At 42.0% G+C, this 14,515-nt stretch overlaps 1 long non-coding RNA gene across 2 annotated transcripts; it reads left to right on the top strand.

Annotated features, from left to right (window-relative positions):
* Window positions 1-252: 252 nt before the first annotated feature.
* Window positions 253-12,897, top strand: LOC138973417 (uncharacterized). Of its 2 annotated transcripts, none has more exons than XR_011458013.1 (3): window positions 253-442; window positions 4,329-4,449; window positions 6,259-12,897. It is a non-coding gene; the product is annotated as an uncharacterized lncRNA (long non-coding RNA). The 2 variants fall into 2 exon arrangements; XR_011458014.1 differs by lacking the exon at window positions 253-442 and adding an exon at window positions 768-1,705.
* The last annotated feature ends 1,618 nt before the right edge of the window (window positions 12,898-14,515 follow it).

The raw sequence follows: 14,515 nt of genomic DNA, 5'->3' as shown, positions 1-14,515 counted from the left end.
CCCCCCCCCCCCCCAAAAAAAAAAAGTTGTATGTTTCTGGTCACCTGACCCTACCTATTTTCCCTGCCGACTCGACTTTGTTTGCATTTAAAACAAAACAAGAAAAAAATGGTTTTTCGAAGGAAAAAAAATCCTGTTTTTTGACAAAATAAGTTGAAAAGATGTTTTAAAAAAAAGATTCCCGACCTACCTACCCTATATTTTTTAGTCACGTTACCAGAAACATACACTTTGGGGGGGGGGGGGGGGGGGATCATAAAGGTGAATTTCCGCCTTTTTCACTTTTTCCAATTCCCATCCTAAATAATGTGTAAAATTTTCTTCTTTCCTTTTGCTCTACCAGGACAAACAGTCGAATGTGAACAAGACGGTAGTGATGCTGATGCTGAATCACCTTGTGAAGAAGACGAGGGTCCGCAGCCACCGATACAAACAAAGAAAGGCGAGTGATGTCATCTCGGCATATTGTTTGGAAACCAAGTGGATACCTGGTGTTTTTCAGTCGATTTTGCTGCACACCTTCATTGCTATTTGACTTTGATCTGAAATATGATGTAGAATCACTGCTAGTCTCAGCCCATGAATCCACATGTTCTGTACATAGTTTTAACGATCAACATATATGGCCAAGAGTCTGATTTGGCGTCAAACCAAGTGGACAGGGGTCCTGTTTTGCCCACATCAGAGCTCCCTGTAGGATTCAAAACAAAGAGTCATGATGACCCCCTGTCCAAAAATCTGGAAGTCATTTTGGAATTTAGGGAGTCATATTTTATCTAGGATTTTTCTCAAAGTTTAACGTGTGTAAACTAGCGACTGAAGGCAAGGAAAACTTGGCTTGCAAAGTTAGTTATTTCGCTACACAGTAGTAGTGAACGTCACGCGATTTTGCTAGCGTTGTATACTTGTGACTTTGCATTCGGAAACGCACCTCAGTGGTGACGTTCGGAAATAGTGTCTGCTGTGCACGGAAGCTTCTTCACAGGGGTCAAAACCTGCGCAGTTGACGCAGTGAGTGAAAATCTCGGCGTGATTTCAGTGCGTCAATTACGCAGAATCATGCGTTATCGGCAGTTGTAAAAAAACAAAAGTGGGTAAAGTACCGTATGTCTTGTGCACTTGTGTGTTAATTTGTATGATACTTGGGAATTGTTGCTATGCTGTTGGATGCAGGGGTGCTAGTTGTCTGATTCAAAACGGATTTCTGATTTGGGATGTTTGCTTAAAAATAATTTCCGATTTGATCAGGTCCGATTCAGGAATTAACTCTAAAGATTTCGATTTCTCATTACCGAGAAAGTATAGCTGGCGATGTCGTCTGCTAGACATCCCACGAAAGACGCGGCAAGCGTTACTCCACTCCACTGCCACTGAAATGTGGCGCTTTCAACAGCGTCATCACCCTGGGGCCACGAATCGGATCATAGATTGCACCCCCACCCACCCCGCTCATCAATTTTTTTTGGCGTCAATTTCCTATAGCTTTCTTGTGTGTTTTCATGCTTGACTATTTAGTCTTCCGATTTAGGTGCGCCAAAAAAATAATATCTTGTGGATTTCAGATTTGGAAGGTCTTAGTCACCAGCACCCCTGTGGATGAAATGCTGCTGCTAAAACAATTTGTTGATTTTTTTTCTCAGGATTTCCTACTGAGTGTGAATCTATCGAGTCTGACCAATCAAACCATTCAGCATCTGAGAGCAGTGTGAGTGTAGAAACTAAAATATATATGTCGTGCCCATATCACATTACCTGCTATTCAGACTTGGTCGTGTGACACGTTTTCTTCCACACGAGATTACGTTGATTGTCTAACGAAGCCGTCAGGCTGAGTTAGACATCAGCTAATCGAGTGTGGAAGAAAACTCTGTCACACGACCAAGTCGGAATAGCATTTATGTCACAGCTTCAACAGAGGAGAGAACAAACACGTTTTGCGTACTCAAGCTTGACAAACCTAAACACAGGAGCAGCCATTGTGGAGAGATCTACTTTTTGACGGAAGTGAACGAACAACTATGAATGACGTCTCGGTATATGTGAACGACGTCACAGTCATCGTCACAGTCTGTATCTTTTGAAGCATCGCATTCTTCGTGACGTCTTTCTGTGTCTGCATCCGCGAAATGTTGTTCTTTTCGGGGTCTTTGTCATCTATGTTCAGAACTCTGTCCTTCCAGTTTCAGACTAACAGGCCTCCTGAGCGAGCCACTTTCCAAGGGCAGCTAAATTCGCGTATGGGAACAGTACTGTCGTCTGGGATGCCGTTCTCAGTATTCTCAGCGTTGAAGAATTTGTAAAGAGAAGAAACGATAACAGCAGGAGAAATAAAAGTTGTGTGTGCATTTTGGGGGGACGATTTCGAGTTTGAATCCGTTCTTGCACATGTTCCAAAGCATGTAACAATCTTGCACACGTTTGCTTTAGTAGTGGCAGAGAAGGAAAGTGTGTGACATACTTGCCTATTACGCGTAATGGGATATGGTGTGATATGGGCACTACATAAACACTGATAAGATAATGCAATGGTCAATCCAAACGTTGGTTTTACTCAAAGCATCGCTTATTTGTGCATAGAATAAAATAGACAATACCCGCGCTGTGAGGGGAATGTGAAAATGGGTGCATCTGTGTGCGTGGAATCGTATGGGGTTGATTGTTTTGTTTTGATTTTTGAGTCACTTGAGAAAAAGTGACTCTATGTAATCGGTCAGTGTTAGTCTGTCCGGCCGGCCGTCCGGCCGGCTGTCCGTAGACACCACCTTAACGTTGGACTTTTCTCGGAAACTATCAAAGCGATCGGGCTCATATTTTGTTTAGTCGTGACCTCCAATGACCTCTACACTTTAACGATGGTTTCGTTGACCTTTGACCTTTTTCAAGGTCACAGGTCAGCGTCAAAGGAAAAATTAGACATTTTATATCTTTGACAAAGTTCATCGGATGTGATTGAAACTTTGTAGGATTATTCTTTACATCAAAGTATTTACATCTGTAGCCTTTTACGAACGTTATCAGAAAAACAAGGGAGATAACTAGCCTTTTCTGTTCGGCAACACACAACTTAACGTTGGGCTTTTCTCGGAAACTATAAAAGTGACCGGGCTCAAATTTTATGTGAACGTGACTCATTGTGTTGTGAATAGCAATTTCTTCCTGTCCATCTGATGCCTCATATAATATTCAGAACTGCGAAAGTGACTCGATCGAGCGTTTGCTCTTCTTGTTTCATTGGAATACGGAGAGGAGATCAATGGGGATTTGAAATCCGAACCTGAATATGTAGTTTTGTAACTGTTATATCCCCGAAATCAATAATATACAACTGTTGATTAAAGGGCCAGTCCAGAGCAATTTTTGCCATGTTTATTTTTAGCCGATCTGAATCCCAACCTTCCTTCCTAACTATATTCCACCCAAGTTTTAATCTCCAGGAAGCTAGCATTCCACCACTACTGCACTAGAAAGAAAACCCAGTATTCACGCCCATATGTACTAAATACGCCACTTCTTGGCCAAACAGCACATGTTCATAACTTGTGTAGTTCACAGAATGATCGTATAGTAACAGCGAACCCCCTACTGGCACTGAAACTGCATTGGTGAGCACTCTGTATGCTATGCAGTCGGGGAGACCATCACATATTTAGAAACTGGCGTTCTACCCCCAACAGTAGACCAAACAGCTTGTGCACAACCACACTATCAACCCAAGAAAAATGCACACTTCTAAGTAAATAACTAAGCCCGTATTTCAAATTTTAGGCAATGGGTAGCTATCGTACAGATAATGAAAGCGGTGTCATTCATACCCTCCGCGACAATCACAGCTCAACGCACAGCACGTTCCATCGACCGGCCCATCAGTATTCTATAATAGCGACTGGCCCAGCACTGAGAGAGAGGCTCTCTCTGTATACCAAACCAATCCCCAAAGCTAACGCCTGCCTTGCCTGTGGTCGAGCCGACGGTCAGGCGAATTTCGATTTAAAAGTTTAAAGGTCACTTCCGACGTACACGATCGGAAGATTGTTGGATCGTACAGCGCTTATAAATACTTTTGAGACATAACAAAAATGGTCGCAGACATTTTCCAACGTGAGGATTCCAATAAGCCAATAAAAAGATGTACCTTTAGGTATAGATTTATCTGGCAGGATAAATATTGGTTTAGACATAAATGTTTATCATATTTTTCGTGCTAGCAATTATGGCATCATATTAGGATAATGCATATGTAATACCCACAGGGTAAGTATTGAAAGAAACCAAAATTATAATACATTTGTGGGATTTTCATGCCGGTTTGTATTTAAATTGTTTGACAGGATGCCTCATACCGACCAGACACGGAAAACTCTGACGCAGACTCTGTATCTACCGTGTACTCAATTTTGCCACTTGTACAACCACCCCCTACAAAAGGAAAGGTGTCCTCTTCAAATGAAGGTATTTTTTTCAAAGACAAATAACATTGCCAGGTTTCACATGCAAGGCAGGGCCAGACTACCGGGGGGGGTTATGGGGGTTGCGCAACCCCCCCCCCCCCCCCCCCCCAGCCTAATCATGTACCTCACTTATTTAAAACATTTTTTATTATTGTTTATTTTATGCCGTTTCATGCAAGGAGCGACCATTTTCCTATCTCAGAATATAACCTACCCATCAGCTTCAGGGGGCTTTGCCCCCTCACCCCCGCCAAGGGGATGTTCCCCCTAGCCACCACTGGCAAACCCCCCCCCCCCCCCCCCCCACTCCTCTTAGCCTAGTCCGGCCCTGCATGATACAGTATGACTTTTTTGTGTATAAATAATCTGTTTGTACTGTGCCTGTGTTGAGCGGAAAATTGTTGCCCTGCTTTAGCTCATGTCAACAATTGGACTGACCAGAATTGATTTTGGATTACTGAATAGAAGTGATATCCGATCGGATATCCGACTGTGATATATTTCTTGTAGTACCAGTTCCAGGACCGAATACCAAGTGCATAAATAGCGTAATTTGCGTAAGTGACGGCTCGTGATTGCTATCAATTTTCTCAAAGATGGGGCTTGGCTATCCTATGTTATCCCACGGCAGTGGGGCGGGGATGTAGCTCAGTCGGTAGCGCGCTGGATTTGTATCCAGTTGGCCGCTGTCAGCGTGAGTTCGTCCCCACGTTCGGCGAGAGATTTATTTCTCAGAGTCAACTTTGTGTGCAGACTCTCCTCGGTGTCCGAACACCCCCGTGTGTACACGCAAGCACAAGACCATGTGCGCACGAAAAAGATCCTGTAATCCATGTCAGAGTTCGGTGGGTTATAGAAACACGAAAATACCCAGCATGCTTCCTCCGAAAGCGGCGTATGGCTGCCTAAATGGCGGGGTAAAAACGGTCATACACGTAAATAAAAAGCCGGGGGAGTTTCAGCCCATGAACGAACAAACAAACAAACAAACATCCCACGGCAGTTTACTGATAGCTCAAACTGTCTGTATGTGTTTCTTATTTTCATTATTGACTTTTTAATTTTAAATGTTAGGGAATAAATGGAGAAAATCTATGCAGCAGGTGGTGGTATATTGCCCGCACACTCGGACAATGCTTGTTTTCTTCTTCTTCTAGTCAGTCAGATAGCCAGACAATCAGTTGCTCATTTATATGCACCCATCTTGAAAATAAAACCATAACGGTTTTTAAAAAAGAATAACACACACTATGCATGAATAAATACCAACAGCCTTCAAAGTTCAACCGACAGCCTTATTCTGTGACAAAGTCAGCATAATTATGTTCATTGTTGCGGCAAATTGTCGTCTAGGCGACATTTTGCTGCTCTACATAGTACATGCCTGGCTGGGTTTGAGTCCACTGGTTAGCCCGGTGTCAGAATAATGTGACTGGGTGAGATGAAGCCTGTGCTGCGACATCTGTCTTGTGTGTGGCGCACATTAAATGTCAAAGCAGCACTGCCCTGAGATAACCGAAGGGTGGACTGGGCGGTGAGCAAACAAAGTTAAGTTAAGGGTTTGAGTCCCTTCGAAAGTAGGGTGGATGATGTTTCAGTCTATCCAGGGTCGACTTATGTAAGACTCTTCGTGCCTATTCTCGACGTGTGCATCATATATATGCATGTGAAAAAGATCCTGCTTCACGGTACGATTAGACTGGTCAAAGCAGATACCCAGCATGCACATACATATTGGCATAATCTTTCGAAGGGACTCGGATCCCTTCTATATCTTTTTTTTACATCAATGTTGTGTTCTGTTCAACAGTCGGTGGGAAAGGAGCAACTTCTACTTGAACAGTCAGTGGGAAAGGAGCAACTTCTACTCCAACAGTCGATGGGAAAGGAGCAACTTCTACTTTAACAGTCGGTGAAAAAGGACCAACTTATACTTCAACAGTTGGTGGGAAAGGATCGAGCAACTTCCACTTCAACAGTCGGTGAAAAAGGAGCAACTTCAACAGTCGGTGAAAAAGGAGCAACTTCTACTTCAACAGCCGGTGAAAAAGGAGCAACTTCTACTTCAACAGTCAGTGAAAAAGGAGCAACTTCTACTTCAACAGTCAGTGAAAAAGGAGCAACTTCTACTTCGAAGTGAACTTCTTCAGGGAAATCTGTGTTTACTGTGGAGATTTTGACAGCCATCTGAGAAGACATTTACTACGTAAACATTCTGATGAAGAAGCAGTTGCTCCCATGGGGTCGCCTTCACGCGGCGGGAGTGTTTCCACTAAGCTACCCCACCCCTTTACTTCTCTTCTTTTGTCTTATTTCTGCCTTACCAGTCCTTTCACCTATATTTCCTTCCAAGAAAACTCTCCCTACTATTCCCTGCAGATTTCCGATTCCTTTCTTGTTGTCTTATTTCTACCTGACTGGATCCATCACCTTTATTTCACTTACCAAAAGTCTTCTTTTCCACATCCTTATTTCTTTGCCCCCCGCATGTCGTAAGAGGCGACTAACGGATTCTGTTTCTCCTTTTACCCTTGTTAAGTGTTTCTTGTATAGAATATAGTCAATGTTTGTAAAGATTTTAGTCAAGCAGTAAATAAGAAATGTTAAGTCCTTTGTACTGGAAACTTGCATTCTCCTAGTAAGGTCATATATTGTACTACGTTGCAAGCCCCTGGAGCAATTTTTTGATTAGTGCTTTTGTGAACAAGAAACAACAAGTGGCTCTATCCCATCTCCCCCCTTTCCCCTATCCCATCTCCCCCCTTTCCCCGTCGCGATATAACCTTGAATGGTTGAAAACGACATTAAACACCAAATAAAGAAAAAAAGAAGCAGTTCAAGCTGCATTAAAACTTCCCTGTGGACAAGAACGGGATAGTGCTTTTGCAGCTATTCGCAAAGACGGAATTTTGGACACAAATCGGACGCTGCCAAAAGAAGGCAAGTTCATATGTGAGCGCAACCAGGGAGTTGAAAAACGTGTGATGTGTGGAGGGTGTCATGGTTTTTTTCAGTAAGAAGGGCTCAGGACTCTAGTCAGACTGGTGCTCAGCCCTCTTCTGCTCAGGACTCTAGTCAGACTGGTACCCCCCGCGGGTTAGGGGGAGTCCCATATTGGTTGGGACCAGAAAGAATTTACCCGATGCTACCCAGCATGTCGTAAGAGGCGACTAACGGTTCTGTTTCTTCTCTTCTTTTGTCTTATTTCTGCCTTACCAGTCCTTTCACCTATATTTCCTTCCAAGGAAACTCTCCCTACTATTCCCTGCAGTTTTCCAATTCTTTTCTTGTTGTCTTATTTCTACCTGACTGGATCCATCACCTTTATTTCACTTACCAAAAGTCTTCTTTTCCACATCCTTATTTCTCTGCACCCCGCATGTCGTATGAGGCGACTAACGGATTCTGTTTCTCCTTTAACCCTTGTTAAGTGGTTCTTGTATAGAATATAGTCAATGTTTGTAAAGATTTTAGTCAAGCAGTATGTAAGAAATGTTTAGTCCTTTGTACTGGAAACTTGCATTCTCCCAGTAAGGTCATATATTGTACTACGTTGCAAGCCCCTGGAGCAATTTTTTGATTAGTGCTTTTGTGAACAAGAAACACTTAACAAGTGGCTCTATCCCATCTCCCCCCTTTCCCCTATTCCATCTCCCCCTTTCCCTCGTCGCGATATAACCTTCGTGGTTGAAAACGACATTAAACACCAAATAAAGAAAGAAAGTCAGACTGTTGCTCAGGACTCTAGTCAGACTGTTGCTCAGGACTCTAGTCAGACTGGTGCTCAGGACTCTAGTCAGACTGTTGCTCAGGACTCTAGTCAGACTGGTGCTCAGGACTCTAGTCAGACTGTTGCTCAGGACTCTAGTCAGACTGGTGCTCAGGACTCTAGTCAGACTGGTGCTCAGGACTCTAGTCAGACTGTTGCTCAGGACTCTAGTCAGACTGGTGCTCAGGACTCTAGTCAGACTGGTGCTCAGGACTCTTCTGCTCAGGACTCTAGTCAGACTAGTGCTCAGCCCTCTTCTGCTCAGGACTCTAGTCAGACTGTTGCTCAGGACTCTAGTCAGACTGGTGCTCAGCCCTCTTCTGCTCAGGGTTCATTGAAAAAGAAAAGAGACTATGTTGTTTGGACATCTGCTGACACTGAATCAGTTTCCTCTTATTTTCAAGTCTTTTTTTACTGCTAAAGGGACAGGCACAAAGGGTAAATTGCCAGGTAAAGATTGTGTACTGAACTTTTTACAATTGCACACTATTTTTTCTGGAAGACATTTCTCCAAAGACAAATTGGTGAAGTTGGTTAAAACCAAAGTGTTCAATGAGCGAACAACACTCAGAAAAACCAGGGCTCAATGTTTGAAACCTTTTGAAGAATTTTCATTGGCCATATATCCAGAAGCTCGCATTCATTTCATGGATAAGTGAATGGGACAAACGTCCGGACCAATGGTCAAGTTTGTGAGGATATGATATTATGAGTATATAGTCACAAATATGTACAAGTTTGTGTATAATTATATGTGTACCGTATTTGACGGATTACAAGACGCACCGTTTTATAAGCCGCACCCCCGACTTTTAACAAAAAAATTGGGACGAGCCACGTATAGGCCACGTCACTATATTAGCCGCCGCCGAAAAAAAAATAATCAGATCGTGTCAATCAATCAAAACAACCAGGCAAACAAAAATTACAGTATTTGGCAAAATCGGCTCGGAGAATAAACAAGTGAAACAAAGAAGAAAAGTGAAAAAGTTTGAAGAAAAATATCACACACACAATTTGTAACCAACACACACATGTAGTCCCGCCCGGAATAAGCTTTTTTGGGATGATTTACAACTTTTGCGCACATTTCGAGCGGACGAAAACACAACATGGCGGCTCTCGCTCCTCCAACTATCGCAAGACACAAAAAAACGAAATCTCGCGCATGCGCGAGATCCTGATACATCCAATGTTTCTCTGTACGGTATCTTGTCACGACGACTTGTTGACAAACGAAGATTCGCGAAAGAAAGAGAAAAGGGCCGAGTCTTGAGTAGAGAGCTAATAAAGTACCGGTAATCGCTAATCGAGCGAAATGAAAATCCGCGGCGACTTCCATTAGGTGAATGCTATTCAAGTTTAGGTAACGTTTTAGCCGCATCTTTTTATAAGCCGCAATGCGATTTTTTTTGAAAAAAAGTCGCGTCTTGTAGTCCGTCAAATACGGTATATATGTACAGTCGCAAGAATGTACAAGTTTGTAAGGATATGACTATTACAGTATAGGTGTGTATGGGCACAAGTATACATACAAGTTTGCAAGGATATATTACCGTAAAATCCCTAGCATAAGCCCACCATCTAGCAAACGCCCATCCCCCACTTTGGCCCAAAAGTTGTGCACAGGGGTAACTACCTAGTAAACGCCCACCTTGCTTTTTTCAAAGAGACTATAGGCTCACTTTCACTAGGATTTGTGCAGACTGTTCTAAAAGTCATCTTTTTCCCCTTCTTTACCTTTTCGTGTTTCTTTCCTTTTTTCTTATTCTTTGTCCCCTCTCCTCACTCCCACCCATCGTTCATGTTTTTTTTAGTTTCTCTTCTCTTTTTTTTCCTAAGTTTGTGGGTTTTTCTTTCTCAGAAAGATTGGGCCTTTTGAAGACAAAATCCAAGTTCAGTTAACGTTTCATTTCCAAAGACGATCGTGTAATTTCTTCCTTGTACAGAAAGAAAGGGCTTCATTGGTGTTGACATTTCGACATTTCATCAAGTTTCTTTTTCCCGGAATTGTGTTGTTATTGTTTGTCCTTGCAAAGGTCTGGTGATTTTCTTTTTACTTTATAAATTTATATAAATGACTATGCTTGGGTTGTTTTCAGAAGAGCCAGTCCTTTTCTCTCTCTCTCTCTCTCTCTCTCTCTCTCTCTCTCTCTCTCTCTCTCTCTCTCTCTCTCTCTCTCTCTCTCGGTTGGCCTTCTTTGCCTCAAAGTAATTTTTCTTTCTTTTTTCCTTCACTTCTACTCACACGACCTAACTTACATGCTTTCGGGGTTTGTATTCACTCAATTACACGATTGAGCACAAAACTTACTTTGTGCAAAGGGGTCTATCCCTAGCAAACGCCCACCCCCCAATTTTGCCCTAAATCTGTGCACAGGGGGGGTGGGCCTATGCTAGGGATTTTACGGTATGTGTGTGTGTGTTAGACTGTGAAGGAGACATCACATTTTTCAGTGCGTGTGATATTCAGTTGTCCGTAGGCTTTGGTCGCAAGCACAACAGTCTGACTGCTACTGAATTTTCCTGGCTGGTTACCCCTAGTGTGTGTTGTTTACGGTATATGCAGTTCACGTCTCAGCTACTCAAAGTGAACATTGGTTTAAGTAATGGTTAAAATTACGCACACAGAGCCATTCTATGTTAAATCAAGTTATCAAATATCAACGAATCAAATCAGAGAGAGGTTGAGAGACTAAGTCAAAGAAAGGGACTGTGACTGTGAGACAGTAATTAGTCAAGGGACAGAGTAAAGCGAGGGACCGGACGGTTCTCATGCTCGCAGACATTCACGAACAAGGATACAGAACATTTGCGATTGTATGCCTTTTAATTCTATGAATATTTTCTGCAATTGCACATACCTGTCAAGTACTTTAATGCGTGGATCAGGATGTGGTTAAACACACAAATTCAACTTCTCACGCATACACACTAAACCAATCAGATTGTTTTTCGCAAACTAAAAGTAAAACACATAAATTCCTTTCTGCACAAACTGCTCTTTATTTACCACTACATGTAATACATTTACACTGCACTCTTGTTCGTTCATTTTTGTTGTCACTTGTCACTTGTGTTCTTAGTTGTATTCATCTGTGCAAATGCTCCCATGGGGTCGCCTTCACGCGGCGGGAGTGTTTTTACCAAGCTACCCCACCCCTTTACTTCTCTTCTTTTGTCTTATTTCTGCCTTACCAGTCCTTTCACCTATATTTCCTTCCAAGAACACACTATTCCCTGCAGTTTTCCAATTCTTTTCTTGTTGTCTTATTTCTACCTGACTGGACCCATCACCTTTATTTCACTTACCAAAAGTCTTCTTTTCCACATCCTTATTTCTCTGCACCCCGCATGTCGTAAGAGGCGACTAACGGATTCTGTTCCTCCTTTTACCCTTGTTAAGTGGTTCTTGTATAGAATATAGTCAATGTTTGTAAAGATTTTAGTCAAGCAGTATGTAAGAAATGTTTAGTCTTTTGTACTGGAAACTTGCATTCTCCCAGTGAGGTCATATATTGTACTACGTTGCAAGCCCCTGGAGCAATTTTTTGATTAGTGCTTTTGTGAACAAGAAACACTTAACAAGTGGCTCTATCCCATCTCCCCCCTTTCCCCTATCCCATCTCCCCCCTTTCCCCTGTCGCGATATAACCTTCGTGGTTGAAAACGACGTTTAAAACACCAAATAAAGAAAGAAAGAAAGAAATCTGTGCAAATCTTTGCTTTGTCAATCATGCTGCCAGTCACCTTAAAATCATGGCAGCATGCATCAGAGTTAATTTTGACCTGCAAGAAGGCAGTCAGTGTGTCAGCTCCCAGACTGTGATCCAGCACTTAAAGGTGTTGCAGGGTTTCACTTCCAAATGGAAATTTATTCAACATTTTCCTCACACAGGCCACGTAGAACTGGCGCACATCATGCCAGAACTTCTGTTGTGTTGCTGGTGCAAGCTCCTCCTCAGAAATGAATGAACGGCAGTCCATGCTAGCAAAAAAAATTTAAAATAAATAAATAAAAAAATTTAAAAAAAAATAAATTAAAAAAAAAGGCTGAAAATGCGTATGGTTTGAGGTATACGACGTAGGACCCAAAAAACACCGAAAAACCGTAAGAATTACGCAGAATGCGTAGGACTTGACAGGTATGAATAGCATGCTTTTTTTATGAATGTCAAAAACTACTATTTAGTATCTTGTTTAGATTTCCTCACAGTATTGATTTTATATATGTCGTCTTTTATACGCCATATGTCTTAATATTGCTTGCTTTTGTGTATATATGTATTTCTGTGCAAAATCGTTTGGGTTATTAACTTATTGTTCCTCAATTTTTCTTCACTTCGTTTATCAATTCATTTACTTCTGAATTTGTATGTTTTTAATACCTGTATTGATCAACAATGTGTATGCCAATTAATGTAATACGCTTGAGGCTTTCCGAAAGTACTTTATTATTATTATTATTTTTATTATTGTTATTGACGGGTGCAATGGCCTAGTGGTAAGACGCCGGCCTCCAAAGCGAGAGGTCATGGGTTTGAATCCCAGGCGCTGCCACCTGGTGGGTTAAGGGTGGAGATTTTTTCGATCTCCCAGGTCAACTTATGTGCAGACCTGCCAGTGTCTTATCCCCCTTCGTGTGTTCACGCAAGCACAAGACCAAGTGCGCACGGAAAAGATCCTGTAATCCATGTCAGTGTTCGGTGGGATATAGAAACACAAAAATACCCAGCCTGCTTCCTCCGAAATCGGCGTATGGCTGCCTAAATGGCGGGGTAAAAACGGTCATACACATACAAACCTGCACGTGCAAAAAACGCGAGTATACGTGGGAGCTTCAGCCCATGGGCGAAGAAGAAGAAGAATTATCATTATTATTATTATTATTATTATTATTAAAGGGCTGTTTACCCTTGGTGGTCTAAACTTGTTTGTAAGCACATGAAAACACTTCGCTTGACTACAATGAAGCATTAGCATAAGGAAATCCAGGTTTAGAATTATTGCATTGCAAAGAAATGTAATTATTTTCAAAATTCTTCAATACATAACTGAAATAAATGTATGCATGAGTGTACGCAGTAACTTGAGTAAGTAACTTAGTAAGTGTGCCTATTCTTTATGCATGCATTTTTTATTTTAGAAATTAGTGACAACAGACAAGGCAAAACATGCGCATAAAATGACATTCCAAATTTTACCAAAGATGCATTACAAACGCTTACAGATGACTGGAAAAGCAACGTACGCAATGCATCCTCGGTAAAATATCGCTCAAATTTGGAATGTCGTTTGATGCTCATGTTTTGCCTTGGTACTAATTTCCAAAACAAGAAATGCATGCGGAAATTATTGAAGAATAGGCACACTTACTTACCGCGAACACTCATGCATTTATTGTTGTTGTGTATTGAATTTGAAGCATTTTGAAAATAATTGCATTTCTCTGCAATGCAATAATGATGACTGGTACATTTCCGCACGTTTGGAGGACCGGTACATCTTACCACATTAGGGTGTTGTGCTTGTCGTAAGAGTCGCGAGTAAAACATCACTTTCTCTTATCTTTTACTATTTCTCTTCACCTTTATTCTTTTCACCCTTCAAACTCTCCATACAATCTTACAATTGCATTTCTGGGGTATTGTCTGGGGCTGCACATGTGCTCGTTTCCTGTTGTGAACTGGTTTTGCCCACTTAAAATTGTCTGGGGCTGCAGATGTGTTTGTTTCCCGTTGTGGACCCGGGTTCGGTCCATCCAACGGGTTTTGTCCAGTTGGTTGGGCGGAATGTAGCTCATTCGTAGAGGAGCGTGGCGCCCCCTAATTGGCGTAGAGGCGCGTCCCCCGGGTGGTGGATGGGGGAGCCTTCTCTACTAATTTCTGAGAGAAGGTCGCATCACTCTCGATGCCGTGAACCTAATTAGGATCTTTTTCTTGTTTCTTCTCTATTTCTGCCTCCCCAAAGTCCTTTTACTTTCCTTTTCTCACCCATAAAATTCTTCACTTATTACCCTTGTTAAGTGGTTCTTGTATAGAATATAGTCAATGTTTGTAAAGATTTTAGTCAAGCAGTATGTAAGAAATGTTTAGTCCTTTGTACTGGAAACTTGCATTCTCCCAGTAAGGTCATATATTGTACTACGTTGCAAGCCCCTGGAGCAATTTTTTGATTAGTGCTTTTGTGAACAAGAAACACTTAACAAGTGGCTCTATCCCATCCCCCCCCTTTCCCCTATCCCATCTCCCCCCTTTCCCTCGTTGCGATATAACCTTCGTGGTTGAAAACGACGTTA

Source organism: Littorina saxatilis, linkage group LG8, assembly GCF_037325665.1.
Source record: "Littorina saxatilis isolate snail1 linkage group LG8, US_GU_Lsax_2.0, whole genome shotgun sequence".
NCBI classification, from domain to species: domain Eukaryota; kingdom Metazoa; phylum Mollusca; class Gastropoda; order Littorinimorpha; family Littorinidae; genus Littorina; species Littorina saxatilis.
This window is presented reverse-complemented; position numbering and strand designations above follow the sequence as displayed.